This window comes from Scyliorhinus canicula, chromosome 17 (assembly GCF_902713615.1).
Source record: "Scyliorhinus canicula chromosome 17, sScyCan1.1, whole genome shotgun sequence".
NCBI classification, from domain to species: Eukaryota; Metazoa; Chordata; class Chondrichthyes; order Carcharhiniformes; family Scyliorhinidae; genus Scyliorhinus; species Scyliorhinus canicula.
This window is the reverse complement of record NC_052162.1, coordinates 94,875,792-94,899,012: the sequence shown is the minus strand read 5'-3', so window position 1 is coordinate 94,899,012 and position 23,221 is coordinate 94,875,792. Positions and strand designations below refer to the sequence as shown.

The 23,221-nt window shown below is 47.5% G+C and overlaps 1 long non-coding RNA gene across 1 annotated transcript in view; it reads right to left on the bottom strand.

The window, feature by feature from the left end:
* LOC119951894 overlaps positions 1-22,523 on the bottom strand; it is a 72,921-nt gene extending 50,398 nt beyond the window's left edge. Inside the window, exon 1 of the long non-coding RNA XR_005457707.1 lies at positions 22,406-22,523. This is a non-coding gene — a long non-coding RNA (uncharacterized LOC119951894). The remainder of the gene's footprint in view (positions 1-22,405) is intronic.
* Between the last annotated feature and the right edge of the window lie 698 nt (positions 22,524-23,221).

The following is a 23,221-nucleotide window of genomic DNA, read 5'->3' as shown; positions in this document are numbered from 1 at the left end:
TCACTGTATCCTGCGCTACTCAGGCACTTGGCAGGCCAGCGGCCTGTCTTCCCCCACGATCAAGGACCCCAAGTCCCATTTGCAAAGAGCATCCAGCCAGAGGCCGGCAGCTCTCTGAACTCAACAGCGCCAGTGGGAAGGCGACAGCTGCTGCTGGTTCTCTATGAGCCTGAGGCCTAGGGTCACTATGAAGCCAGGCACAGGTGAGCGATGGCAGCGAGGGTGTCAGAGTAGGGGTTGTGGAGATGGATATCAGCAGCAGGGGCAATGGGTGACTTTCAAGGGCCTCCACCCGTCCCTGATGCCACGTCCCTTGATTAGGCATGGAATGTCTTCACACAAAGAGCTTCTACCCCTCCCCAAACCCTTTTGCAGGAAGCCCACAAGCAAACACACCAGGGTTAGCTTGTTGTTCTCACTGCATGGCAAGATCCCACCCGCCACTGGGTTAATAACAGCAGCGATGGGATGAAGCCTTTAATTTCCCACTTCAGGAACTCAATTAATGAGAGGGCTGGAAAGCCATATATAGGCCTTCAAACTACAGATTTAATTGGGGCGGGGGAGGATAGGTGGTCGGGATCGCCCTGGCCGTCGTCCTGCCTGATTAAATGACCCCAACCACCAAACTCGCCATGGGGGAAGGACACAAGGTCCTATCATAATGTTAATCCAACACATCCTAGCACCAACAGGGAACAGAAGCATTGAACAGGTAAAGAGGGATCACCTATAAATACCTCTATAATATGTCAAAAGTTGTGTACTATATACACTGCCTCTATGTACAATAGAAACAAGGCCAGTCATTTCAAACTGTTGTTTCTCACCTTGCCATGACCTCAGGAGGTTGTTGGTATAATAAAAGCAATTTACAGTTGACAGAAAGCCTACTCTCTAATTGACCCAGGGTTTTCTCTTTAATATTCACTTGTTCTTGGGAACCGGGCATCACCACTAAAGTTGGCATTTACTGTCACTGCCCAATTACCCATGGAAAGGTGGTGATAGGCTTGCTTCTTGAACTGCTGCAGTTTTGCAGAATAGAACTATATTCTCTGGAGTTTAGAGGAATGACATATCTCACTGAGACATACTTGAGGGCTGACAGCGTAGACAATGAGAGGCTGCTTCCTCTGGCTCAAGTCAAGAAATATGGGACATAGATCCAGGATAAGAGGCCAATTATTTAAATTTCTGCACTCACAGGGTTGAGAATCTCCACTTCAGAGGGTTGTAGAAGTTCCATCAATGAATGTCTTCAAGACAGAGATCATTAGACTTTTGGGCACTAAGGGATTCGGCAATAGGACAGGAAGATGGAACTGAAGTAGAAGGTCAATCATAACCTTACTGAACGGTCGGATACATTCAATGGCTACTACTTTTTACGCGGTCTGTGTGACCAATGTTCCCGCAAAGTGTCATTGGGTAGAAGGATCCATGGTTCTGACCAGGCAATGATAAATTTGCAACTCACAATGATGCGGAACTCAGAAAGCACTTGCAGCTGATGATGACTCGAACGCATCTACTGCCCTTGGCTATCTATGTGGTGGTGGGAGGGGGGGGGGGGGTGGAAAAAGGAGCGTCGAGGGGGCATGAGGAGCGTCGAGGGGGCAGGTGGAGCGTCGAGGGGGCAGGTAGGCTCTGCCCAATTCCACCGTTCCTTTCAACAAAGAAAACCACTTTCAGACATTACTAACCACACAAAGATTTGTTAATGGTGACTCTCTCTCTCTATTTTTTTTTAAAATACAGAAAGAAGTAATCTGAAAATTGATCAGTAAACCTGGAAAATGTACTTAAGGAACTATTTCGCTGTTAAACTGAGAGAATGTTCCCACTTATTTAGCAAGAGTTTTCAGGATTATGGGACCACGGTGAATAGATCAGCCATGATCCAGTTAAATGGTAGGACAGGACCGATGGGCTGAATGGCCTCCTCTTGTTCCTTTCTCGTTTTTTTGTAAACTGATGGTATTTGCAAAGTTCCTGATGTAACGAGACGGCTTCAAGGCAAGAGTAAAAAAAGATTTTGATAGGCCTCAGGGGAGTGCATACAGCAGCTGCTTTCATCTTGCAATCAAATTGTGTTGCCTTGTTTTTCCCATTCCTACCTTGAGATTTCTGACCAATACCCGTTAAAAAGTGTGTCAATCCTTTCCCTACAGAGTATTAGCAAACTCTCCATGGCTGGAGTGTTGGAGACGGCGCAGTGGTGTTATCACTGGACCGTAATTCAGAGATGCAGGGTAATGCTCTGGGGACCCAGGTTCTAATCCCACCACAGCAGATGGTGGAATTAAAATTCAATAAAAATATGCAATTAGAAGTCGAATGATGACCTTGAAGCCATTATCGATTATCATAGTGCCCTTTCGGGAAGGAAATATGCCATCCTCACCTGGTCTACATGTGACTCCAGACCCAGAGATGTGGTTAAATCTTAAACGTGCTCTGAATTGGCCTAGCAAGCCACTCCGTTGTACCAACCGCTAAAAACAAGTCATAAGGAATGAAACCAGATGGACCACCCAGAATTGACGTAATCTCTGGAAACAGAAACAATAACGGCAATCTCCACCATGGCAACTTGCAAAGACCTCCTCAGGAGCACCTGGGTGCTTGTGCCAAAATTTGGAGAGCTGTCTCACAGATTAGACAAGCAACATCACTGAATCATGTCATACTCATAGAATCATACCTTACAACGTCTCAGAAACCATCATTCACATTCATGGGTATGTCTTGTATGTCAGAGGTGATGGCACAGTAGGATACAGTCAGGAGGGATTTGCTCTGGGAGTCCTCAACATCAACTCCAGTCTCCTGGCATCAAGTTAAGCGTGCACGAGGAAGCCTCCTGCTGATTGCCACATACCATCCCGCCTACAGTACTCAGAACATCAACTAAAGGAAGCACTGACGATGGCAAGAATTTACTCAGAGTGGGGGACTTCAATGTTCATCATCAAGAATGCCTTGATAGCCCCACTACTGATGGGGCTGGTTGGGTCCTAAAGGATATAAGCTGGGTCTGTAGCAGGTGGTGAGGGAACCAACGAGACCTCATCTTCACAAACCTGCCTGCCACAGATACTTCTGTCAATGACAGTGTCACTAAGAATGACCATCACACAGTCCTTGTGGAGACAAAGTCCCATCTTCATATTGACGATACCCCCCATCATGTTGTGTGGAACTACCACCATGCTAAATGGTATTCATTTAAAACAGCTGAAGACTGGGCAACGACGAGACATTGTGGAGCCATCAGAGGCAGACACCTCATGGTTTGGCATAGCCCACTCTCTGCCATTACCTCACGAAAGGTAATGACCATGGTTCAATGAAGAGTGCAGGAGGGCATGCCAGGAGCAGTACCAGGCATACTGAAAAATAAGGTATCAATCTGGTGAAGCTACAACACAGGACTACTTGCATGCCAAATAGCAGAAGCGCCAAGTCTTAGACAGAGCTCAGAAATTTATAAACCAGCAGATCAGACCTAAGCTCTGCAGTCATGCCACATCCAGCCATGAATGGTGGACAATTAAACAACTCACACATTGTGGAGCCATCTCCACAAATATCCCTATCCTCAATGATGGAGGAGCCCAACAAATAGTGCAAAAGACAAGGCTGAAGTATTCGCAACAATCTTCAGCCAGAGGTGCCGAGTGAATGATCCATCTCGGCATCCTCCAGAGATCCCCAGCATCACAATGTCAATCTTCAGCCGATGCAAATCACTCCACTCGACATCAAGAAACAGCTAAATCCCTGGATACTACAACGTCTATGAGCCCTGACAATATTCCAACAATAGTACAGAATACTTGTGCTCCAGAAGCTGCCACACCCCTAGCCAAGATGTTCCAGTATTGCTACAACACTGGCAGCTACCCAACAATGTGTAAAATTGCCCAGGTATGTCCTGTACACAAAATGTAGTACAAATCCTACCCAATCAATTACTACCCCATCAACAGGGTTACCAACAGTGCAATCAAGCAGCACTTGCTTACTAATAGCGCTCACTAACGCTGTGTGGGTTCCACCAGGGTCACTCAAATGCTGACCCCATTACAACCTCCATTCAAACATGGACAAAAGAGCTAAACTCCAGAGGTGAGTGTGACTGCACCTGTCATCAAGGCTGCAATTGACCAAGAATGGCATCAAGGAGTCCCAGCAAAACTGGAGTCAATGGGAATCAGGGGGGAAACTCTCCCATGATTGGTGTCATACCTGGCACAGTGGAAGATGGTTGTGATTGTTGGAGGGCAAACAACTCAGTTACAGGACATCACTGCAGGAGTTCCTCAGGGTAGTGTTCTACACTACACTAGCATCTTTAGCTGCTTCATCAATGACTTTCCATCAGTCATAAGGTCAGAAGTGGGGATCTTCGCTGATCAGGAATGTTCAGCACCATTCATGACTTTTCAGATACTGAAGCAGTCCATGTTGAAATGCAGCAAAACCTAGACAATATGCAGGCTTGGGCTGACAACCAGCAAGTAGCGCATACGAATGCCAGGCAATGATGATCACCAACAATAGACAATCTAACCATCGCCCTTTAACATTCAATGGCCTTACCATTGCTGAATTCCCCACTACCAACATCCTTGAGCTTACCATCAACCAGAAACTGAACTGGACTAGCCATATAAATACCGTGGCTACAAGAGCAGGTCAGAGGCTAGGAATCCGGTACCGCACCCCTTGATACACCAAAGCCTGCCCACTATCCACGAGGTACAAATCAGGAGTGTAATGGAATGCTCTCCACTTGCCTGGATGAGTGCAGCACCAACAATACTCGAGAAGTTTGATACCATCCAGGACAAAGCAGCCCATTTGATTGGTACCCCATCCACAAACAGTCCCTCCTTCCACCACCGACATACAATGGCGGCATCCCATCCACGACATTCCCTTCCTCTACCACCAGCATACAGAGGTAGCAGTGTGTACCATCGACAGAATGCAATGGAGCTTACTAAGCCTCCTCAGAAAGCACCTTCCAAACCCATGACCATTACCATCTAGAAGGAAAAGGGCAGCAGATACACAGGAACATCACCATCTACAAGTCCCCCCCCCCCCCCCCCCCCCCAAAGCCACTCACCATGCTGACTTGGAAATATATCACCATTCTTTCACTGCTGTCACTGGGGCAAAGTCCTGGAACCCTCCCTGACAGCACTATGGGTGCACCTACAGAGACTGCAGCAGGTCAACGCAGCTCACCACCACCTTTCAAGGTCAATTAGGGATGGGCACTAAATACAGAACTAGTCAGTAACGCTCACATTCTTTGAATTAATTAAAAAATTGAGACCGTTCAGCCATTCCACCAGGGAGTACATCCTTTGTTCCCCTTATGGGGATGTTGCCACAGTCTGCCTGGTAGTTATAAACAAAATGTTTAATTATCGGGACCAACAATCAAAGAGAATAGAATCCGTCTTTCGGATGAGACATTAAACCAGTCCGGCCTTTCAGGTAGATGTCCATGTTCCGTAGACAGCATTTTAAAGAACAACCAAGCAATTCTTCCTGATACCGCACCCAATGTTTATTTCCTCAGTCACTAAAATGTTGATCTGCTCATGATCATATTTCGGTTTGTTGGATTTTGCTGTTCTCACATTGGTTGCTGGTTTCCTTACATTACAATAGTCTCTGCCATTCAGAAATACTTCACTGGCCGTAAAATGTTCTGAAATTATAAAATGCACCATGGAAATTTAAGTTCTTGCTTCCTTTTTAAAAAATCTTGGTTAGGAATGAAAGGCTTAACTGGCCATGAGTATGATTGCAATTAAATAGATAGTTGATCTGCTTTTAAGGCATTTCCTCCTATCTCAAATTTATTTTTCCATCTCATCCTCCCCTTCCGTGTCCTCCCTCCGCTATCGGACTACATTCCCCCCGATCCAGGTCCAGGCCACCCACTGTCCACTTGAGCTGGTCACAGATTATGAGGGCAAAGCTAGTGATCATCTCAAATTGGCCACCTACTTTCCACCACTCCTGTCAACAGAAAAGACTATCAGGCTGGTGTAAAACAGGCTGCTGATTCAACACCAATTTCAATCCTGCCATATCCCATGTCCCCCACACTGCTGGACTTTCACAAATACCTATCTAATTTGTCTACTGGTACCTCCTGTACACAGCCCGCCCAAGAGAGAATAACTTTAACAGAACAATCTCGGAGTTCAGATTGCAGGCAGAAGCTTGATTCTGAGTGAGATCACACACTGGCTGTATTCTTCTGATGCTTGACTCCAGCGCTAAATAGATTAAATCGTCCGTGCTGAAAATTGGAGCGTGCATTTTGGACTGCGCTATGGGTCAGAGGGTCTGGCCTGCATCATACCAACAAAACACAATGTTTCCAATGACAATAATACCATGGTAACTCTGGCTCTTGTTTCTGTGATGTGTGCATTGCAAGCAGCAGGTCAAATTGCGACAAACTGCATTGTAAATCTCTCTGCCCGAGAGAATCATCATGGAAACTGCATGTAACCAATTCATTGGGCTGATGTGTTACCCTCCATTCTCTCAAGTGATTCAGAGATTCTGTGCCAACATTTATAAAAATGCCTTCAATGCCCAAGCACAAATCGACAAATCTCAACCACTTTTCATAAGATCAATGATTTAGATTTGGGGCAGTGAAGGAATTTAAGATTATCTTTTGACTATAATTCCCAATAGAGGAACTTATTTTCCTGGTGAAAGCATCGAGAGCATTGTGAACGATGATATAACCTTCCACACACGCACACCACACAGCAGCGGAAATGTGAAACTTGCTCCCCGGAAACACTGTGTACATTGTGGCCAATTGAAGATTTCAAGATTCGTACCTACGATTGTGGCTGTGCCTCCAGCTATCTAGACCCTAGACTTGAAATCCCTCGCTAAGCCTCTCCACCTTTATCTACTCCTTAAAACCAAGGGGCTGGTTTAGCACAGGGCTAAACAGCTGGTTTGTAAAGCAGAACAAGGCCAGCAGTTCAATTCCCGTACCAGCCTCACCGAACAGGCGCCGGAATGTGGCGACTAGGGGCTTTTCACAGTAACTTCATTTGAAGGCTACTTATGACAATAAGTGATTTTCATTTCATTTCATTTTTCAAAACCTACCTCTTTGACCAAACTGTTGGGTACTAGTTGCTCTCGCATCTCTCTGCGACTCAGTGTGTAATGCTGTCTGATCACATTCCTGTGGAGCACCTTGGGTGATTAAAAGGTTCTATGTATTATTGTTGTGATTCGTTGATTCTTGTTGGTGATGTAAGAAAAGGTGGATAAATGGAATTGAAATATAGATGTGCCGTGATCTAATCGAATGGTGGAACAGACTCAAAGGGCTGAATCACCTTCTCTTATTCTCATGTTGGTGGTACAGGTAGGGTATGTTTAAACCATATAATGATTGAAAGATGTCATAAAAAGGAAAATAAAATGTCTATATATTCCTATAAAGCGTATACAACTACATGTTTTTATCATCTTTGTATGCCAATTATTTCAGCTGAAGCTGACAAGGCTGCAGCCTCTAATGGTGCTGCAATGAATAATTGAGGTCAACAGCTCGAGTATAATAAAAGGTATCTGAACATTGCAATAGCTTCTTTGGCAATGCGCACTGATCAGTCACTGCCTGAAAAGAACAGCTGCAAAACAGACCGTGCACAATCCAGGCACAAAGTGGATTAAAATATTAAACATAATCTACAGGTCATGTTTGTCCAAAGCAGAAACCCAAAAATCTACATACAGGCTGTGACGCAATAGGGCACAGACACACAATGCATTCGCCATCACTCTCATCTTAAATTCAGAAGATCATGGCTTCATCTTGAGACTTGAACGCATAATCTCGGACGACGCTCCAGTGCAGTACTGAGGGAGCGCTGCATTTAAAACTGTGGTTCTGTTTGGCCTTTGAGAGGAATGCAAAAGATATTTCTTTTTTTTTAAATAATATTTTATTAAGGTATTTGCAAATTTTTATAACAGTTACATAAACAATGACATCAACGTGGTAAAATAAACATTTCCACCCCCCAGCCCAATCTTCACACACCTCAACCATGCAACAACAATCTGCCCCGCTCCCTTTGGAATACTGCATCCGCTGACATTTTAATTTTCCCCGAGAAAGTCGACGAATGGCTGTCACCTCCGGGAGAACCCTAACATTGACCCTCTTACGGCAAACTTTATTTTCTCGAGACTGAGAAACCCAGCCATGTTACTAACCCAGGTCTCTACACTCGGGGGCTTTGAGTCCTTCCACATTAACAAGATCTGTCTCCGGTCTACCAGGGAGGCAAAGGCCAAGACGTCGTCCTCTTTCGCCCCCTGCACTCCCGGATCTTCCGACACTCCAAAGATCACTACCTCTGGACTCGGCACCACCCGTGTTTTTAGTACCGTAGACATTGCCTCAGCAAAATCCTGCCAAAACCCTCGGAGCTTCGGGCATGCCCAAAACATGTGGACATAATTTGCTGGGCTTCCCGCGCACCTTGCACACCTATCCTCAACCCCGAAGAACTTACTGATCGTAGCCGCTGTCATGTGTGCCCGGTGGACTACCTTAAATTGTATCAGGCTAAGCCTGGCGCATGATGAGGTGGTATTAACCCTGCTTGGGGCATCCGCCCAAGCCCCGCCTCTATATCTCCTCATAACTCGTCCTCCCAATTGCCCTTAAGCTCCTCCACCGGAGTTTCCTCCGCCTCCGAAAGCTCCTGGTAAATATCCAATACCTCCCCTCTCCCACCCAGGTACTGGAAACTACTCTATCCTGTATCTCCCATGGCAACAGCAGCAGAAAGGCCAGCACCTGTTTTCCCAGGAAGTCTCGCACCTGCAAATACCTAAAACCATTTCCTGCTGGCAATTTAAATTTATCCTCCAAAGCTTTCAAGCTGGGAAAGCTCCCGTCTATAAATAGATCCCCCATTCTTCCAATTCCTGCCCTCTGCCAACTCCAGAACCGGCCATCTAGCCTACCTGGTACAAACCTGTGGTTATTATAAATCGGGGTCCAAATCAATGCTCCCTCCACTCTCTTATATCTCCTCCAATGCCCACAGATCCTCAGAGCCGCCACTACTATCGGACTTGTGGAGTATCGGGCCGGCGAGAACGGCAGAGATGCCGTTACCAATGCTCCCAGACTGGTGTCTTTACATGACGCTGCCTCAATCCGCTCCCATGCCGACCCCTCACCCACTACCTAATCATGGCTACATTAGTAATTGCAAAAGTTCAGCAGCGCCAACCCACCCTCCCCCCGACTGCCCTCCGGCAACACTTTGTTCACTCGCGAGGTTTTACTCGCCCACACAAAGCCCGAAATAATCTTATTCACCCACTTGAGAAAGGCCATAGGGATGAAGATGTGGAGGCATTGAAAGACAAATAGAAATCTGAGGAGGACCGTCATTTTCGCGGTCTGTACCCTCCCCGCCAGTGATAGCGGGAGCGTGTCCCATCTCTAAAAGTCCCCTTCCATTTGTTCTACCAACCGGGATAGGTTTAACTTGTGTAGTACCTCCAATTTCCGGGCCACCTGGATTCCCAGATATCGAAAGCTCTTCCCTACCATTCCAAGCAACAGCGCTCCAAGTCTCTTCTCCTGTCCTCTTGCGTGGATCGCAAACATCTCACTTTTTCCCATGTTCAATTTATACTCCGAAAAATTGCCAAATTGCCCCAAGATTCGCATTACTTCCCCCATCTCCTCCAACGGGTCCAAAATGTTCAGGAGCAGGTCATCTGCGTAGAGCGAGACCCAATGCTCCACCACCAGCCCTTTCCAGTTCCTAGAGACTCTTAACACCATGGCCAATGGCTCTGTGGCCAGAGTAAACAGTAACGGGAAGAGGGGGCACCCTTGCCTCGTTCCTCGGTGTAGTTCAAAATACCCCGACCTCAGCCGGTTCGTACGCACACTCACTATTGGTGCCTGATACAGCAACCGCACCCTAGTCAATAATGCCCTCACCAAATCCAAACCTTCCAAACGCCTCCCACAGGTAATTCCACTCCACCCGATCAAAAGCCTTCTCCGCAGGACTTCCGGTGGCGGCTATGGAAGAGTAAGTCGCACATTTGGTGGCTCCCGCTCTGGTCGGACTTTTGGACCTTTCCCCCGGACTTTTTTTCCAGGATTCAACGGAAAATTTGTAGGCTGAGGCAATTGGGCATTGTTTCCTCGCATCAGTTTATGGAGAAAAGGACCAGAGGTGCACGAAAGGGCAGAAACAAGAAGTCAGTAACGAGCTGTGTTGAAGCTGCAACGGGAGACAGTATGGCCGAGGGACGGACCCCTGCGGTGGCAGCACAGTCACAAACGGACCCAGTGATGCAGGCCATTCAGGATGGTTTCGCCAGGCAGACGCGGGAATGCTTGGACCCGATCAAAGAATCAATTGATCGTCTAGAGAGCAGACTGGACGATTCAGAAGGTGGAGAAGGCGCTGCTTGAACAAGAGGAGCACCAAACAGCACTGGAGCTGGAGGTGGGATGCTTCGGGAACGGCAGAAAAGGCTCCTGGAGATGGTGGAAGACCTTGAGAACTGGTCCCGCCGGCAGAACCTAAGAATTGTCGGGCTCCCGGAGGGGGCGGGGGGAGCAGATGCTGGAGCATACGTGGCAAGTATGTTCGAAAAGCTGCTGGGGGAGGGGGCATTCCCCCGACCATTGAAGATGGACAGGGCGTACCGGGCTAGGAAGCCGCGGGCGGAGGACCCTCCGAGGGCAATGTTGGTGAGATTCCACAGGTTCCTGGGCAAGGAATGTATTCTTCGGTGGGCCAAGCACGCGCGGAGTTGCAAGTGAGATAACAGCATCCTGCGGGTGTAGTAGGACCTGAGCGTGGAGGTGGCGAGGAAGAGGGCAGGTTTCAACCAAGGCAAGGCTATTTTCTTTAAGAAGCAGGTGAAGTTCGGGCTGCTGTATCCGGTGCGGCGTTGGGTACTCATGAGGACCAACATCACCATTTTGAGTCGCCCGATGAGGCACTGGACTTTGCAAAAAGAAAAGGACTGGTGGGAGTTTGAGAACTTTCGGACTTAGTGACAATATGTTGACCTATATTGGGCCCTTCCTCCTTTTCTGTGGGAGTATTTGTTTTTTTTTCTTTTCTCCCCCTTGGGGTTTGTTTTTTCTGCTGTTAAATTGGCTATGCCTTCTTGTATTGTTTTTTGTCAATCTTTTTTGGAGCTCTGCTTAGTTGAAATGAGGGGGGGGGGGGGGGGGGGGGGGGGAGTCGTCGATATACCATTTTGTTTTTGGTTCTTTTTCTGGGTAGATGTTGGCAATGTTCCTTTTGTGTTTTATCTTATGTGTTTTTATTGGTGTGCACTTTTGTGGGATGGAGACGTGCCAGTCTGGGTTTCGGTGGGTGGTGCTTTTGTTTTTTGTGTTTTCTTGCTGCTGGTGTTTGTTTGGGGATTGTTGGATGAGGAAACTTGTTTACAGGAGCAGGGGGAGGGGAGCGAGGGAACAATGGGTGGGAGACGATTTGGCACCGGGGTCACCAAGCTAGCTGGGTGAGCTAGCTCACGGAAGAACAGTAGGGGGTGTGTGTATATGCTTAGTTCATTAGATGGGTTGGTATTTAGAGTAGTGTTGTTGGGAGGGGGGGGGGGGGAGATGGGTTCTGCTGATGTGGGAGGGGCTTTGATGGAAGGTCACTGAGGGGGCCGGGGGCCCCAATTGGGCTGGAGGAGATAGTGGAGGGTTTGAAGGCAATGCAGTCGGGTAAGGCCTGGGGTCGGATGGGTACCCAGTCGAGTTCTATAAAAAGTTGTCTGGAATATTGGGGGCGATGCTGATGAAGGTCTTTAACGAGACCAAGGAAAGAGGGGTTCTGCCCCAGACGATGTCACAGGCCATGATTTCGCTCATTCTGAAAAGGGGACAAGGACCCGGAACTGTGTGGTTCTTACAGGCTGATTTCCTTGCTGAACGTAGATGCCATACTTCAGGCCAAAATTCTGTCCTCTAGGATTGAGGACTTTGTTCGTTAAGGGTAGGCAGCAGGTGGCCAATGTAAGAAGATTGCTAAACGTGATCATAATACCCCGGAAGGTAGGGAAATTGAAGTGGTAGTCGTGATGGACGCGGTAAAAACCTTTGGGTCGAGTGGGATTGCTTACGGGAGGTGCTGGAGCAGTTCGGGTTTGAAGGGGCTTTGTTGACTGGGTTAGGTTGCTGTACCGGGCTCTGGTTGCTAGTGTAGACAAACAGGATGACTTCGGACTATTTCAGGCTACACCAGGGGACGAGACAGGGATGCCCTCTCTCCCCACTGCTGTTTGCACTGGTGATAGAGCCGCTGGCAATTGCTCTGAGGGCCTAAAGGGGCTTGTCCGGGGGTAGGGGGGGGCACAGCGTCTCGCTGCATGCAGATGACTTACTGATGTATGACTCAGACCCAATGGAGGGGATGGAAGAAATTGTGGGAATCTTAGGGGAATTCGGCCGGTTTTTGGGGTATAAGCTCAATATGGGGAAGAGCGAGCTGTTTGTGGTTCAGGCGAGAGGTCAGGATAGGGAACTGCCTTTCAGAGTGGTAGCGGACAGTTTCAGGTACCTGGGTATCCAAGTGGCGAGGGATTGGGACAGGCTACGTAAATTGAATTTGGCCCGGTTGGAGGACCAGATGAAGGAGGATTTCTAGAGATGGGATGCACTCCCGTTGTATCTGGCGGGTAGAGTGCAGTCGGTAAAAATTATGGTCCTCCCAAGGTTCTTATTTGTCTTCCAATGCCTCCCCATCTTCATCCCGCGGCCCTTTTTTAAAAGTGGATCAACAAGACTATCGTGGGCTTTGTTTTGGGGGGGGGGGGGGGCGCCAAGCCCCCACGGGTGAAGAGGGCAATGCTCGAGCGGAGTCAGGGGGGGATGGAGGGCTGGCGCTGCCGAATTTCAGCAATTATTACTGGGCGGCTATTGGCTGCCCAGGTGAGGTGGTGGCTGGTGGGGGGTGAGCCGGCGTGGGTGTGCATGGAGGCGACCGAGGAGCTGAAGCAAAAGTGGGAGGAGGAGCTGGGTGGGAAGTGATAGAGGAAGGCCTCTGAGCGGGCGCGTTAGGATGGGTTAATGCGACCACAGCATGTGCCAGGCTCAACCTGATCCAATTTAAGGTTGTTCACCGGGCTCACATGACAGTGACCCAGATGAGCAGATTCTTTGGGGTGGAGGACAGGTGTGCGAAGTGGGCGGGGGGGGGGGGGGGTGGGGGGCAATGAGTCCGGAGGTGGCGATTTTTAGGGTATCGCAGGACCCGGGAATCCAGGAGGAGAAAGAGGCGGACATTCTGGTCTTTGCTTCCCTGGTAGCCCGGAGGCACATACTGCTGGCATGGAGGGACTCAAAGCCCTAGAAATCAGAAACCTGGCTTTCACACATGGCTGGCTTCTTCTGCCTGGAGAAAATTAAGTTCACCATGAGAGGGTCTCTGTTGGGGTTCGCCCGGAGGTGGCAACCATTTGTCGACTTCCTCGCAGAGAACTAATCGTCAGCAGAAAGGGGGAGGGGGTTAGGTTAGCGTAGGTTAGGGGGGGGGGTTAAGTAATGCCAAGACCTGTGGGAGAGGGAGTTGGAATTTGCACTCTGTTTATATTTTCCTTGTTATGTATATTGTTGATTTTGTTTCTGTTATAAAGCCAAAGAAATACCTCAATAAAATGTTTATTTTAAAAACGCCTTCTCCGCATCCATCGCTCCCTTGATTATTTCCTCAATCTCAAACGGGGACCCAGCCCCTTCACCTGGTCCTCCTCCACCTGGTCCTCCTCCACCAGGTCCTCCTCCACCAGGTCTTCCTCCACCCTCGGGAATCTCAACTGATCCAGAAATTGCCTCATCCCCTCCACTCCAGCCGGGGGTTCCGACTCATATAATTCACAGTAAAAGTCCTTAAACACTTCGTTCAACCCTGCTGGGTCCAGGGCAGTATTCCCATCTCTACTCTTTACTTTACCCATTTTCCTGGCCGACTCTCTTTTCCTGAGCTGGTGCGCCAACATTCTGCCTGCCTTTTCCCTGTACTCGTAGATCGCCCCCTTTGCCTTCTTCAACTGTTCCACTGCTTTCCCTATGGTCAACAGCCCAAACTCCACCTGTAGCCTCCGCCGTTCTCTCAGTAGCCCCGCATCCGGGGCCTCCGAGTATCTCCTGTCCACCTGCAGTATCTCCTCTACTAATCTATCTCTCTCAGCCAGTTCCACCTTTTCTCTGTTGCCCCGTATCGAGATTAATTCCCCACAGACTAGTGCCATCAAAGCTTTCCAGACCGTAGCTGCAGAGCTCCCCGTATCATTTGTTTCCAGGTAGTTCTGGATGCACTTGTTAACCCGCCCACAGATCGCTTTGTCCGCTAGCAACCCCACATCCAGTCTCCACAGCAGGCGTTGCCCTCTTTCACATTAACCCGTACATGATCCAACACTGCAATTGCCGAACACTCATATCCACCACCTTCGGTATTAGCACCTTGCTCTGAATAAAAAAGTTGATGCGAGAGTATACCTTGTGGACATGTGAAAAAAAAGGAAAACTCCTTCGCCCTTGGCCGTGCAAAGCGCCATCTGTACTCCCCCCATCTGTTCCATAAAACCCTTCAATTCCTTTGTACAGCCGGCCTCCTCCCTGTCCTGGATTTTGACCGGTCCAATTCCAGATCAATGACTGTGTTGAAGTCTGCTCCCATGATCAAGTTATGTGACTCTAAGTCTGGGATTTTACCTGACACCCACCTCATAAATTCCACGTCGTCCCAATTCGGAGCATATATGTTCACAAGTACCACTCGCACCCCATCCAGCTTCCCAGTCACCATTATATACCTACCTCCCTTGTCTGACACGATTCTCCTTGCATCGAATGCCACTCGTTTGCTGATAAAGATCGCTACCCACCCTGGTCTTCACGTCCAGTCCTGAGTGGAACACTTGGCTAACCCACCCTTTCCTCAATCTCGTCTGGTCTGTAACCTTTAGGTATGTCTCTTGTAGCATTGCCACGTCCGCCTTCAGTTCCCTCAAATGCGCGAACACGAGAGCCCTCTGACCGGCCCATTCAGTCCTCTCACGTTCCATGTGATCAGCCTGGACCGGGGGGGGCTTCCAACCATCCCCCACCCCCTGCCAACTAGCCATCACCCTTTTTAGGCCAGCCTCGAATTCGTCTGCCTTCCTCGAGTCCCCACACGGGCTGTCGCCATTCCCGACCTCCACGTTTCGTCCCTAGTAACAGTTCTCCCTGTCAGCAAAGCAGCTTCCCCCTCCCCAGCAGCAGCACTAGAAATCCAATCCTCCAAGTCAAGCCCAGTTTAACACCTGCTCACCCCTAACCGCGCTTCCGAGAGTCAGCTGACCCATGCTGACTCGATAGCTCCCGTCCCTATTGCACTCTCCCCCCCCCCCCCCCCCCCCCCCCCCCCCCCCCACCCCACATGAATAAACATTTTAAAGGCATTCCACATCCCCAGTAACAAAAACAGAAAACAATGACGAAACAGTCACTTCAGAAAAATAGTCACCCAAAAAGCAGAACGAAATTCAAAGCCCATCCTCCCTCAAACAAGGTTCCTGCAAGACAGATCAACCTTTAACCATCCACACATCCCATTATTTCACATAGAGCTACTTAAATTTGTGTAATCCAGCACCACAAATCGCTGCCACAGAACCTCTCCAAGGCTTAAGTGTCTTTTAATTCGCCTCCAGCTTCATTTCTTTAATATAAGGTCCATACTTCGTCTGGCGTTTCAAAGTAGAAGTCCCATTACTCATGTGTGACCCACAGATGGGCTGGGTACAGTATCCCGAACTTCACCCGTTTCTTAAAAGAGGGTTGTTTTTGCCCGACTGAACCTAGCTCGCCTCTTGGCCAAATCCGCTCCCAGGTCCTGATAGATGCGCAACTCATAGTTCTCCCACTTGCTGCTCCGTTCTTTCTTGGCCCACCACAAAGTGTGTTCCTTGTCCATTAAACGGTGAAAACGTACCACCATGGCCCTCAGCGGTTCGTTCACTCTAGGCTTCCTCATGAAGGCTCTGTGCGCTCTGTCCAATTCCAGGGACCGAGTGAATGCCCCAGCCCCCATCAACTTCTCCCAACATGTCCGTCACATAGGCCCTCGCATCCGATCCCTCACTGCCTTCAGAGAGGCCAACAATTCTGAGATTCTCCCTCCTCGACCTATTCTCCAGGTACTCCAGCTTCTCCTGCATTCTTTTCTGGCGGTCGTTCATCATCCCCACCTTTCTTTCCAGCAAGGTTATATACTCCTCGTGCTCGGAAAACTTTTGTTCGACCTCCTGGATCACTCTCCCGTGGATTTCCTGATTCTGAATCACTTGACCAATCGAAGCCTTAAATCGGGTCCAGCATGTCCGTCTTCAGCTTGGCGAAGCAATCCTCGAAAAACTTCACCAGCTGCTCCGTCGACCACCGTGCCGTGTCCCCACGGTCCTTGCTCTCCGCTATGCTGCCCCGTGTTACCAGCTATGCTTGCATCTCCCTGATAGGACTTTGTCTTCTCACACGGCCACTTCTGGTATAATTCTCCATACACCGGAGGGGGATTTCTCTTTACTGTCTTACTCTTCACTGATTTATCCCATAAAATCCGAAAACAAAACAGGGGAAATAGGTCCAAAAGTCCGTTACAGGCGGGAGCTATCAAATATGCGACCTACTCCTCCATGGCCGCCACCGGAAGTCACAAAAGATATTTCAAAGACATGGGGTGCAGGCCAATAGTCATACCTTAAATTAATTTCACAAAAGCAGATGACCTGGTATTTATCGAATTGTTATTTGTGGGAGTTTGCTGTACGCAAATTGGGTGCTCTGTTTCCTACATTAAAGCAGTGACTACACTTCATTGCTTTGGGATGTTTTGAATGATGAGAGGCACTATGTAAATGCAAGTCTTCATTTTTCTGTTCTTTCATGCTGTCAGTACACCAACAGAATTTCAGTTTTCACTGACTGATACAATCGGAGTTTATGGATTGTAAAAGATTTATTCCAGCTGCTTCTATTTTGACAGGCGGAAGAATTTAGAGGAAAGACCTTACAATTATCTCAATTCCAAGCAAAACCTCCATTCTGATTAGATGCTGTGAACTCAAAGGGAAATTATTCTGGCTCCCTCACATTTAACAGAAAGATATCACCCAGAAGGCAGAAGAAATGTACTGGGCTTTTCTAGTGAGGTAGCAATATTCTCGTCCACATGCTCAATCTTCAACCGGCTTTACTCTGCACAATACCAGACAGGGTGGAGGGCAGCTAATCAGGCCTGACCTACAGATGTCAGCTTCACTTTAGCTAATGCGGCAGAATTGCCACGTCAGTGATTCCGTGTGGAATTTTAAACAAAAACTTTATTTCCATTTCTGGCTGAGGTCCTGGCTTTGGCCTGATCACACTCTCTCCACGCTGTCTACTGGTCTGTATCGTCTTGGACAGATCTGTCTGCCTGTTTGTCATTCTCCCTCCCTGCTCCAATCTGCTTATTCTACCTGCCCAAGGGCACACGTTGGTCACAGGGTAACTCCGGATCAGACTTGCAAAAGCCACAGCCATTCCTGAATATCGGAGATTCTCTTTCTGCACACAAACACAAGTGATTTATTTCAAAATTGAGTGCGCGCCAACATTACAGTGCACAGAGACACCGCTGTTTCATACAGTTAAATTACACTCTTCCATTTTCCGGACACATATTCCCAAAGATTATTTTCCTTCTATTAGGTCAGTCTGCCTCTCTCCCAAACATTGCACTACTAGATTCTGACACAGCCTTGATACATTCTTACGGGGAACTGCAGAAGCTAGCAGGCAATGCAATGTGGGCATTGGAGGTTCAGAGATACAGAGACAGAGGCAAAGAAGATTACTGAGAGCTAGGGAAGGTCAGACGCCATGTTGGGGATTGTGGGTGAGGATATTTTATCTGCAACTAAACATTGAGTAGTAATATAAACTTTGAATTTGAACATTGTTAGAAACTGTGATTATGTCATCCATATGTTAAAGATCCTAGTTAGGACATAAACTTCATGTCCACTATACTTCTTGTTGTCACAATTTTTAGTCATACTTCCATCAACATTTTGCTATGTCAACATGTCCCATTCAAATACTGCTATATAAAGCGTCACTGTATAGTTTCAGGCTCTGGCCACGAGGTGGCTTTGTGAAGCGAATTTGTGAAGTCTCTCTCGCAACTCCATCACCATTTTGTGTTCAAATGAAAACCGAGTGCGCCAATTTATTGGACTGCAAGATATTTCTGTATCAGTGGTGTGACCGCAGCCCTGCACCTACATCCAGCAACCTCTCGAATATAGTCAAGCCGTTGTGTATTTAAAATCCTCGTACATTTAATTAGCTGATGCTCAACAGCATCACAGCCTCGCCTGTAATCGCTGTGCAAGAATGCCAAATCCATTAAATTATTTCTTTGAATTATAAAATGCCCTGATTTTTTGGGGTTCTGTATCAAGGCAACTCAAACACTGACAGCTTTATAACCCATTTCAAATTGAGCAGCTGCTAACAAGAGCTGGATTGGAGAAAAACATTGCCTTTTGTGACCTGGCCAGGAAGTAAAATAAAGTTACCCCGCCATGGCCTCCTGCTGCAATTAGCGTTTAGAGTGAGCAACAGAAGCAAGAACACCCAACTTATGGGAGACATTCGTTACACTGCGTCAAGATTTCCTGACTGCCTGTACTCTCATTTAACATTGCGAAAAACCACAAGAAATTAGTTATTAGGATGGCCTGCCTACTGAATGAACTGTGGATGATTAAAATACTCTTACCGAAGAGGAAGGTTTCACCTGGGCAATTGATAGATCTAAACATCTTATATTTAGAAGATAAAGGTTTCCTTTAGATGTGCAACTAATGGCCTCAGTTGTCAAAATTTGTGTTTGTTTAATACTCTCCTAGTGAGCAGATTTATTTTCTATAAATATTTGCTTGAGAAAAAGAATGACGTGCACTTCTGTAGTGCCCTTCATGAGCTCAGCGACTCCAAGTAATTTACAGCCAATGAAATACCTTCGAAGTGTAGTCAATGTTGTAATGAGGGAAATACATTGTACCCACAGGTCACAATATTAAACTATCCAGACTAAAACAACATGCCTTTTGAGGAAGGACGAGTTCTTTTTTAAAATAAGTCTTTTTTTCCATTACACACGTTGAGAATTGCCTATTTGAAGGGGGAGACAGGGGTGTGGTGGATTAATAATCCAGCAGGTCCATGCTAATGCTCTGGGGACGAGTTCAAATCTCTCCATGGCAGTTGGTGGAATGAAAAGTCAATTCATGAAATTTGGATTTGAAAGCCAGTCTATAAAAACCCACCAGGATCACGGATGCCTTTTATCAGCATTAATGTTCTGAATGCCTTCCATGTGACTCCAAATCCCCAGCAATGTGGCTGACTCTTAACAGCCCTCAGTCCAAGGGCAATTAGGGATGGGCAACAAATTTTGTCCTCACCAACGACGGCCATGTCCCATGAAAGAATACATTTTAAAAATAATATAGTTTGCCTAAGATGATGTTGTTCCAGTGCAAAGCTCCCCTAGAATAATACTTGACAGGACACATGGGGATGGAAATAGCAAATAAAAGGAAGAGCTGGAGTAATTTGTGGTCACTTTTTAAAACAAGGGAGCGCTCTAGGAGTGAAATATTAGCCTAACCTGACTCTCAGCCACACTTACACCCCTCCATTTGCAGTGCAATTGTTGTACCTAGCCCAATGACAAGTGTAACCTCTCGCAGAAGAGCTGATAGAGCACAAATGCAGTCCTCTCTGGGCTCTGATATTTAATAGTGTTACATGGCTTAGATCATTGCCTTCCTCTAATTACAGGATCGGATCTCAGGCTTATATTGTAATCACAACTGAAATGTGTCTCCAGTTCCAAAGTCTCTGATTAAACAAGATAGGGATATGTTGCTTTATGAAAGAAACACAAACCAAGGTTCGCAATTCACTTTTAAGTGAATCACTATATTTGCAGCTTAATTTCAATTAAAATGTTTGCTTAATACAAATACATAATTGTCTGGAGTAGTGTACCAGGGGTAGCGCTCTTGCCACTCAATTGGAAGGTTGCGGGTTGAAGCCCCACTCTATAGACCTAAGCACACGATCTAGGCTGACACACCTTATAGTACTATGTGTTTGATGCTCTGTCAGAAGCGCTGCTTTGTGGATGCAATGTTAAACTGAGGCCAACGTAAAAAATTGCATCGTACTATTTAAATAGTGTCATAGGAGGAGTTTGTCTGGTTGATATCATAATACTGTTTGTGGGAGCTTACTGTGCCTCATTATAGTAATGACTAAACCTCAAAAATACTTAATTGGCAGTGCAGCATTTTTGGATGGCCTGTAGTCATGAAAGGCGCGATATACCTGCAAGCAACTTCCTTCTTTTAATCTTGATAATTCAGTCCTGTTTTGTGCTCAGCAAATTTGAATGATCCAGTAATTTGAATTAAGTAATGTAAAGCACACAACTCCATGCAAAATGCATGCTTTTTAAAAAAACTCAGTTATCAGATGATGGGAATTAAGCAACTCAGAAGAGCGGAATGAACGTCAGGGTGAAAGTCGACTTGGGTGGGAACACTAAATAGGTCGTAGTGAATCAGCAACCCAGTTTACACATGGCCTGCTTTTCTTTTCAATTGGGAAATGGGGCAAAAGAGGTTGCCGATATGGTATCTCCCCCATTGCACTGCTGCCCAGAGGGATTCCAAACTACTATTTGACCAGTGCAATATTATAAGCTGGAAGTTCAGCTCTAAACAGAGCTCACAAATTAGATCAAACTGGGCCAACGTTGTTTCATTTCAGACCAATTGACCCTCTCCACCCCCAAAAAACTCCTTCCCAATAAGCACTGTTTATAAATTTGTTTACTTCCCTGCTCAATCTAAATAATTTAATAAATGCCTTGTTGTTGCTGGCAGCATGCTCTGCACAGCTGCGTTGGGGAGTTTCCATCCCAGGCACACTGTTTACCAGCTTAAGGCACCCGTCACTACTGTGCCATGGCAAAGAACTGTTAACCCTCACCAACAATATTCAATGCAGTACAGACTGTAAATGATTTAGCCTCAACCACCATTTCACTATTGACATTTAAGCAACTTTAACTTCAAAACCTTCTTGGTCACAACATATAATCCCTTACTGATTTATTTTTAGACATTGCCCTAAAGATAGAACTCTTTTGAAACACAACACAAGAAATAAGAGATGGCCATTCAGCCTCTCGCGTCTGCTCATGCTATTCAATAAGATCATGGTTGATCGGATTGTGGCTTCAACTTAATTTTCCTGCCTGCATTCAATGAAGTGATCGTGTTTTTAGTCGATCATCTGAATACATTTTCTATCATCCGAATACATGTTGCCAGTTGCACTCGATCACAAGATTAATTAGTGCTACTTGATGCCTTCTGAATCCTCAGCTCTGCCAGAGCGGAGTTACGTACATTTAATATGCAAGTCACTGGTGGGCAGCAAATCGCATTAACTAATTTAAATGTGAGTCACCACTGGACAGTGGGCAGAACATTGCTTGAACTATTTTAAAAAAGAGTCGCCAGTCAATCGAGCTGCATTTAATGAATATGACATACTAGTTAACAGAGAACAGGGATCCGCATTAACTGCTGTAAACCTGCAAGTCGCTGGTAGACAAAGCTACATTAACCATGAAACACCAATAGATAGATAGAGCTACTTTATTTGTAAGTCACCGCAGAGAGAGGGGGTGTCACTGACAGGTATTGGTGCATTAGGTAGATAGAGGTGAGTTAACTGCGTGTCAGCAGTGCATAGAGGTGGGTTGACGGCAAGTAGCTGGGAGATGGGGACGCCCGTGTGTTAAAGGCGATTCAACATGCAAGACTGATCAATGGATCTTTCCAACATGTGAACCTGTCAAGTTGCGCGCGTAAAGTGGTGCAAATGCCAAAATAACGAGCCTAACCCCACCTGAACAAAACATGAATAAAGAAAAGGTGCTTCAAGCTACCGATAATTATATATTTGAAAGCAATACAATTGATTTAAATCTCCCCTTTAAAAAGGATAACAATCCAGGCAGGGACCTGCTTCCAGCCGCGATATGAAACAGCAAACTCGCTCAAACTGCGGACAAATAGAAAAAGCCCAAACCCTGCAAATATGTTCCCAAGTAAGTTCCTCTGGCCAAAGCCTGCAAGAGGGCTGACGCTGCGAGTCCGACAGAGAGAGACCGATTATAGGGAGCCTGGCCAGCAGCTTCCTTACCTGATTGCCAGTCAGCAACAAGCAGAGAGACATTCAAAGTGAAACTGGAGGAGGAGGACGCTGCGAATGGCACGGAGCGAGGAAATAAACCCCCACCCCCCATGCGGGATAACTGCCCCCCACCCTCCCTCTCTCTCAGCACGGGCGTGCGACGACCGGCGCCATTTTAAACACTGACAAGCCTTTTCCTGAAAGATGAAGCTTAAATTCACGCGCCTCTCGTGTGCGCCACTTCATGGCTGCGCCGCGCACAAACCGCCCGGCCCAGCAGCTACTCCCCGGGAGATTTTTTGTTGTTGTTTTGCTTTTGCGTGTGTGAGAGCCGACGGAAAAGGAAGCGGAACGGTCCCGTCCCCTTCCCCGGTGACACCATCCCGATAACCCGCCCGGCCACCCCGGGTGTGGGGCTGAGATGGTCCGTTTGCGAAAAACAACTAGCGCCGAACGGGCCTTCGAAGCCCGCTCGCTGCATCGCCCCGGGGTTCAGCCCCGACTGTCACCCTGCCCGGGGTTCAGCCCCGACTGTCACCCTGCCCGGGGTTCAGCCCCGACTGTCACCCTGCCCGGGGTTCAGCCCCGACTGTCACCCTGCCCGGGGTTCAGCCCCGACTGTCGCCCTGCCCGGGGTTCAGCCCCGACTGTCGCCCTGCCCGGGGTTCAGCCCCGACTGTCGCCCTGCCCGGGGTTCAGCCCCGACTGTCACCCTGCCCGGGGTTCAGCCCCGACTGTCGCCCTGGCAACCCCCAGGTTCACGCTTGCGGTCGTCTCCGCTCTTAGAATCCCGACAGTGCAGAAGGAGGCCATTCGACCCGTTCA